This window comes from Cannabis sativa, chromosome 8, assembly GCF_029168945.1.
Source record: "Cannabis sativa cultivar Pink pepper isolate KNU-18-1 chromosome 8, ASM2916894v1, whole genome shotgun sequence".
Lineage (NCBI taxonomy): Eukaryota > Viridiplantae > Streptophyta > Magnoliopsida > Rosales > Cannabaceae > Cannabis > Cannabis sativa.
In genome coordinates, this window is record NC_083608.1 from 29587774 (window position 1) to 29595760 (window position 7987).

Consider the following 7987-nt stretch of genomic DNA (forward strand, 5'->3'; position numbering starts at 1 on the left):
AGCACTAAAGAATGAGAGAAAGAGATCCAGGTTCAGATATTGATAATGCTCTGCTACAGAAAGGAATCAATGGCTAGATATCTGAACGGAAGGAGTCATTATATTCCGCTGCACCCAATGTAAGGTTTACTAAACTTTATATGTGTTTATTTCATAATCGTTTTAGAAGTTCATATTTAGGGTGTTAATCAACATACTTGTGAGTAGATCTAAGATCCTGGTAAAATAATTTCCCACATGTAACCCTTCAACAAATCTTAAAAAATCATGATATTATGGGCCAAAAGTCTATTTTTAATAAACACACCTTGATTACTATCGACTATAGAAGGGAGCACTTCTGACAGTCTAGAACAGATCATCTTTGAGATGCATTTATAGACTGTATTACAGCAGGCAATAGGTCTATAATCTTTAGCAGAGGAAGGATTAATCACCTTTTGAATTAAAGATATGACTGTCTTATTCAGGTCATTAGGAAGTCGGCCACTAGCAAAGAAGTCTAACACCGCAGTGGAGACATCGTCACTAATTTTGCTCTAAAGACCCTTATAAAAGCCTGAACCGAAGACTAGGGCTCTTTGTAGTATGAATACTGAAGAGGGCCTTCTTGACATCTCCCTTAGTGAAAGGCCTTATCAAATTCACTTGTTGTTCCAAGTACAAACAATTACCAAACTTTATACAAGCCTCATCAATAGTACTACTCCCAGTGCTCTTGCTACCCATAGAGGTTTCAAAATGCTTGACAAAGTGATTAACTACTTCCTCAAAATCGTCCACAATTGTGTCCCCCGTAGTGAAAGTAGTAATTTCGTTTTCCAGTCTTCTTTTCCTCATTACTACATGAAAGTAGCTCAAATTCTCATCACTAAACTTGATCCAATTGACCTTGCTTTGCTGACTAAGAACCTCAGCCATTCTTTCTTTTGCTGTCACAAAAACCTACTGTTTCTCTTTGACCTATTGATGTAACACAACATCAGTCGAGTTCAAGGCTGCTTCTTCTTGCACATTGCAATACATATCCTTTACCTTCCTATAATCAATTGCAACATCCCCCACTTCATGCCTACTAAACACTTTTAGCGCATGTTTGACTCTATACATCCTCTGCATTAGACTTTCAAGCCCAGTACCAGTCACTTTTTTATTCTAGCAGTCCATCACTCTCTGTTCAAAGCCATGGTAAGTTGGCCAATGGTTACCAAATCTGAAGGGTTTTATCCTTACATTATCGTGCACCTGATTCCGGATTAAACAAAAGCAGTGATCAGAAATGACCTCCCATTTAAAACAAGCATCAAAATTCAAAAAATCATTCAACCATATATTGTTCATAAAGACTCTATCTAGCTTGGAAAATATTCTATCCCCAACTTCATGCTTGTTTGTCCAAGTGAAAAAGGATCTCGAGCTTTAAAACTCGTCAACTTGACCCAATGCGAGCTAAGCTTGAGCATCCACAATATCTCTATTTTGGATAGGCCTTCCTCCCCATCTGTCTTGAAAGCTAAACATGGCATTAAAGTCTCCAAAAATCACCCAAGGCTCTTTTTGACTACCTAGACTCGCTAGTTTATCCCAAAGATCCTTGTGAGCCTCCATCATATTGTTACCATACACTGTCGTAACTAAGAAACTCTTTTTTTGCCCACAAACCTTCACCTTACAATGCACCAGCTGTGAAGATTCATTAAGAATTTCCACTTACACAAATTTATCCTGCCAAACTAACAATATTCTTCCAGAGATTACACTACTAGAATAAGCATTCCAATTAGGAAAGTTATTTAAAATAATATCTTGAACTTTTTCATGTTTCACTTTTGTCTCAAACAAAGCACCAAAACAAATTTTATTCATCCTACACACATCAAGAATCGCTTTTTGCTTTTTTTTTTATTCATGCCTCCCGCGTTCCACCCTATCATATTACTTACTTCCATCAAGAGTTAACTTTGTATTGGGAGCCATAACATCATCAGCTGTTGTAGCTTGTAGTACAACATATCCATTGCTAGAATTAACCTCATTTGGAGCTTCTTTAGTCACTTTAACCTCATTTTATCTCATAGCTTTTTTCTTGAGAGTGATCCATTTACTACCAGCATTGTCCTTTTCCAAACCCCTCTCTTTATTCCTCTTCTGAACTTCAACTTTCTTTTGATTAGTTTCTGCTGTAGGAGTGTTTTCTGTCATGCCTCCTATTACATAGTGATCTTTTTCCTGTTCTTTTGGAGCCTCATTACCTGCCATCGATTTCTTCTTCCACACAACTTTCTTCTTCTTGTTACATTTCACTACTGAATGCCCCAAACCTGTACAAACTACACATTTAGTTGGGAGCCATTCATACTCTATCCCTTGTTCCACCAATTGCTTTTTATCATTGATAAATGAAATTGTTTTTGGCGGTTCATCTGAGATCTCAATGTCCACTAGAACACGGGAAAATTTCACCATAGATCTTTCTTGAGTCACCTTGTCAATCATATTTGGCTTGCCAATTATGCTAACTAAGGCACTAAGATTGTTCTTTTCCCAATATTGCAGCCCTACCCTATTCAATCTAATCCATACAGGAACTGAAGCTGTGCAGAAGATGGTTAGTTTTTTTTAATTATTTTTTATTCTTTTGTTTTTTTTTTTATTTTAGTGTTGTTTTACGGTTGTTTTCCATAATTTATTTTTTTTTGGCGTTAGTTTCACTGTTATTGCTCCATCTCGCTAAAATTAATGATTATTTTCTGGGTGTTCTCGTGGTGCTGTGGTGGTTCTATCCTTGAGTGTGGAAGATGGAGGCTATAAAATACATTTATTCTTCCTTCTCTATGGTTATTTTGTAATTTTTTATTCTGGTTCTCCTTAAAATACATTTGACGAGCTCACTAGAAAAAAAGTTTTGAGTTTGTAGTTCTTTTATGTTTTTCTAAGTTCTTATATTTACTTATAGTTTTATATTTATTTTTGCGTTGTTTTAGTAGTTTTTTTGTTCTGATTTTTTAAAATTAGGCTTGCAAATATAACTGCTATTGCATTTGGTATTGAGACTGTGCAAAACATTGTTAGTTTTTTTTTAATCCTTTTTTCATTTCTTTTGTTTAATTTATTTTAGTATTGTTTTACAATTGTTTTGCCATTATTATTTATTTAAAGTCGATTTCACTATTTTTTTCTCAATATCACTGAAATTAATGGTTATTTTCTGATTGATCTGGTATTCTTGTGGTGGCTCTGTCCGTGGGTGTGGAAGATGGAGGCCTCATTTTTTTGTGTGTTTACAGTATAAAAGTAAAAAAAAATATCCAAGACAGTTAAAAGTTATTTCTGCAGTATGGCAGTATTTTTGTAAAGATTGGGCCAAAAGTTAGTATTTTTGTAAGTTTTCCATCAATTATGGTGTAACTTTCAAAAATTAATTTGAGCCATTTGATTGAATCAAAAGCTATAAATTACAATTCATATTGATAGGTAAAATACATAACCCCTACATATATAAAGCTATAAAATATGGTTATGTAATAAAATTAAAAATATGGTTATGTAATAGAATTTTTAATTTCACGATATTTTTTGATTTTTTATGTTAACTTTAACAGAATATAATATTACTTCACATAATATTCTTTACTAATTTTATATTATTATTATATATCTAAAAATAAAAATTATGTAGATATTTTATATAATAAATTTTAATTTTATTATATATATTTTAAAATAAAAAATTATGTAAATATTTTATATAAAGAAATTTAAATTTAAATTTAAAATACTTAAATATTGTAAATATTTTTACAATATCTATAATATTGTACATATAAAATAAGTATATATGTAATTATATTTAAATGACACACTAATGTAACTGCAATAATTAAAAAAAAATATCAAAATCTCAAATCTCATTTTAAAAATTAAAAAAAAAAAATATATTCCCTAATTAAAAAAATTAAATATATATTACATTTATATATAATTAAACCTAACTAAAAAAACTAAGTATGCATGTATGTATTACACATAATTAATATATATCTTACTATTATAAAAAAGTGTGGTGTTTGTGTGATAATTTTAATGACAATAATACCCTTAATATTTAAAACTATCCACTTACTTATTTATATGTTTATATCTACTATGTGAATATATGACCATAACTGGTCGACTCTCATACTCTTATATATATATTTAAGTAGATTTACTCTTATATCATAACCTTATATATCTTATTTATTTATTTTACTTATTTTTTTTTTATTTTTATAAAAAAAGAATAATTTATTATGCATAGTGTTAGTTGGCTTGGCTATATGCTAATATACTTTCGTTCTTATTTTTCGGTATAGTGTATTTTTATTTTGTTTTACTTTCATAATTTTTATCACATACAATTAATTATTTTCTTGCTACCACAATTATTAATTATTGTTATCATTTACATCTCATCTCAATTTTTATGTTTTTTTTGTCATAGCTTAATATTTACAGTATTTTCAGAAAGAAAACAAATAGTGTAAATTATTTTCTTACTACTATGTTTTTGTCATAGCTTAATATTTACACAGTATTTTTAAAAAAGAAAACAAATAGTGTAAATTATTTGTCTCACTATTATATTTTTCGTCACTTGTAGCTTAATATTTACACTATTTTTATAAGGGAAAAAAATAAAATTAGCAAAGATAACTATAAAGTAACTAATAATATATTTTAATTATTCATTTCATATATATTTCAATTATATTATTAATTATTCTATTTACAAAAAAAAAATATATTAATTATTTTACTATTTTAAAAATGTGGTGTTGGGTTAATAAATTTAAAAACATTTATACCCTTCTATTTAGAGACTATTCTACCTTTTATAAAACTAAATATTTATTTATTTTTTTAATTATGTTATACTTGCTATTTATAAATCAAACTCTTAGCACTTTTGTCTTATTAAGAGTATTAAACTCCTATCAAAATCATTATTAGACTTTAATCAATCACTTTTTCTTATTATTTTATATTTATATATATATATCTTTTGCTAACATATATTTATAGTATAGAAGTTTATTCATATTATATATAGGGAAATTTAAAATTCTATACATAATATATAAACTCTAATATTATTTCCCTAAATCTAAATGTTATACCATAGGCCATATATGACTACATTTCCTATATTCCCACAATACCCCTCACATTTGAACCAAACAATTCCAAAAATTCTCTCTTTCTCTCTCGCCCAAACGACCACCCACAACCTCCACGGCTCAACCAAAGAGCACGGGTCCGACACCTCCACGACCTCCGACGACCTCCGATGACCACCCAACCCCCCTCTCTCTTCCTCTCTCTCAACCCGTGCAACCCACCGAAAACCAAAAAAAAAAAGAAAACACAACAGGTCCGATGGTCCAATGGTCGAACTGTCATGGGGTCCGATGGTCGGACTGTCATAGGACCATCGGACCCCATGACAGTTCGACCATTGGACCATCGAACCCGTTGTTTTTTCTTTTTTTTTTTTTTGGTTTTTGGTGGGTTGCACGGGTTGAGAGAGAGGAAGAGAGAGGGGGGCTGGGTGGTCCTCGGAGGTCGTGGAGGTCGTCGGAGGTCGTGGAGGTTTCGGACCCGTGCTCTTTGGTTGAGCCGTGGAGGTTGTGGGTGGTCGTTTGGGCGAGAGAGAAAGAGAGAAGCTTTAGAATTGTTTGGTTCAAATGTGAGGGGTATTATGAGGATAATGAAAATGTAGTCATATGGCCTATAGTATAATATTTAAGTTTAGGGAAATAATATTAGGATTTATTATGTATAGAATTTCAAATTTCCCTATATATACGTAATTTACATATGTTTATAATTATTTACTCGATTAATTTTCTATATGCAAAAATTAATTTTTTTACCAATAATATTTCTACTACTTTTTTTTTTATATTTAAATTATATAAAAGTATATGCTATGTTTTTATTTTCATTTTACTATTTTTATTTTTAATGAGCTATCTTCAATTTCTTAAAATAATTATAATTTATGTCCTAACTTATATATAAGTAGTATCTATATAGATTTTTTTCCTTATGGGTGGTGATTTCGCCGTGTTTCATATTTTGAGAAAGTATAATTCAATTTTTTTTGTTAGGATAAATATTATTTTCAACCTTGTGTGGGCAAAAGTGACCAATTTAATTTTCTATTTTGTTGAATAGTAAATTAGACTTTGTAATTCTAAAATGGTACAAAATAATAGCTTGAGATCAATTTTTCTCAATTTTCTATTTTTAAAAAAACCAACTTGAAGCTTTTTTTTAACATGAATATATGTAAAAAATAATTAAATATTTGGTTGCATGCGTAATTATTTTTTCTTATACACGTGGTAAGTAATTGTTTTTTAACTAGCAGTAAGCAATTGTTTAAACCTTATTTCTCTTCATTGTAAACCATTAATTTTTTTTTTGAAAATTTATAGGTGGTCTTAAATAACTACAACATATTGACAATCATGATAAAATAAATTGGACTAAAAAATTTTCTCGGATGTTGAAATAGATAAGGAGGTCTACCAAAACACTCCTTTAGTGGCGTACTATATTTTCTCTAAGTTTTTCTTTTTATTATATTTTAAATGATTATTGGTTGAAAATTTTATAATAGAAGTAAGAAGTTTTTATGGTGCATCCTGTACTATTTTGACATCCAAAAAAAAAAATTAGTTTTTATATAAATTTTTATCACAATAATTTATGAAATAAAAATTAAACAAATAAAAATATAAATAAAATAAAACAAGAAGAATTAAGCTGGATTGCACGTGCTAATCTCACCTAGTTTATATAAATTTATGCAAGAATTATCTACCTGAAAAGTGGAATTCATGGATTCAATGAGAACTATCATAAAATCATAAAATCACAAAATCATAAAAACATTGCATGTTACATATATTGGGATAATTACCACAAATCACTTCAACAATTTATTCAGATTTAAGAAAAAGAAAATCAAGATTTCAAAAAATAAATAAAAAATAAGAAACTCAAGGATGAATGATGAATGTCTTATGAGCCCAAAAAAAAAAAAGTCATATGGGCAAGTAAGTATAAACTTTGGTGGGTTTATGAGGGTCCATTTATGTAAAGAAAAACAAAACATATAACCCAGGAAAATGGAAAGACGAATAAGGCATCTAACATAGCTGTGTGAAATGTGGTCCAATAATTCCCTTTGGAAATAGGAAATTTTAGATGCCTCAATCAAATACTTTTTCCGAAGGCTCTAATGAGATAAAAGTGATCCAAAAAGCAAAGCTAGAATTTTCAAAGAAGTATTCTTTAAAGTCCATGATTTTTCTTTTGGATCCACCTATAATGACTTGTGTAACTTTGCTTGCTTGGCCCACATACAAACAAAAGCAAAGTTCTCTTTTTCCCCTTTATCCTTTTCTTTTCCTTCTTTTCTTTTTCCCGAAGGTTTTGGTTAAATACGTATGATTCTGGTTAATACCCACCTATATTTAGCCTCTAACATGTATATTTTCAATTAAGTCTTACTTTAATAGTTCATGTTTACCAAAGAAGCTATCTCAAAAAAAAAAAAAACAAAAGTTTACGAAAGAAGTTGTTCTAGAAAAAAGCTTCAAAAGGAGAATTTTTAAAAGCTCGATACTTCCCTAATGGCACTTTCTTTTCGGCGGAATTGGGTAACAATCCAAGCTTCGTTTGGCGTAGCCTTCTTGAAGCACGAGACTTGGTAAGAAAAGGAACTCGTTGGTGTGTTGGATCGGGAGAAGATATTAATGTACTGCATGAACCGTGGCTGCCCTGTGAGGAACAACCTTTTATTGAGTCAACACACCCCGGTTTGTTGGGCAGTAAGGTGTGCAACCTTATGGAAGTGGGAGGTGGGAGTTGGGACAAGGAAATTTTGGATGATTTGTTTGAGGAGCGAGATAAGAAGCTTATCCTAGACATACCG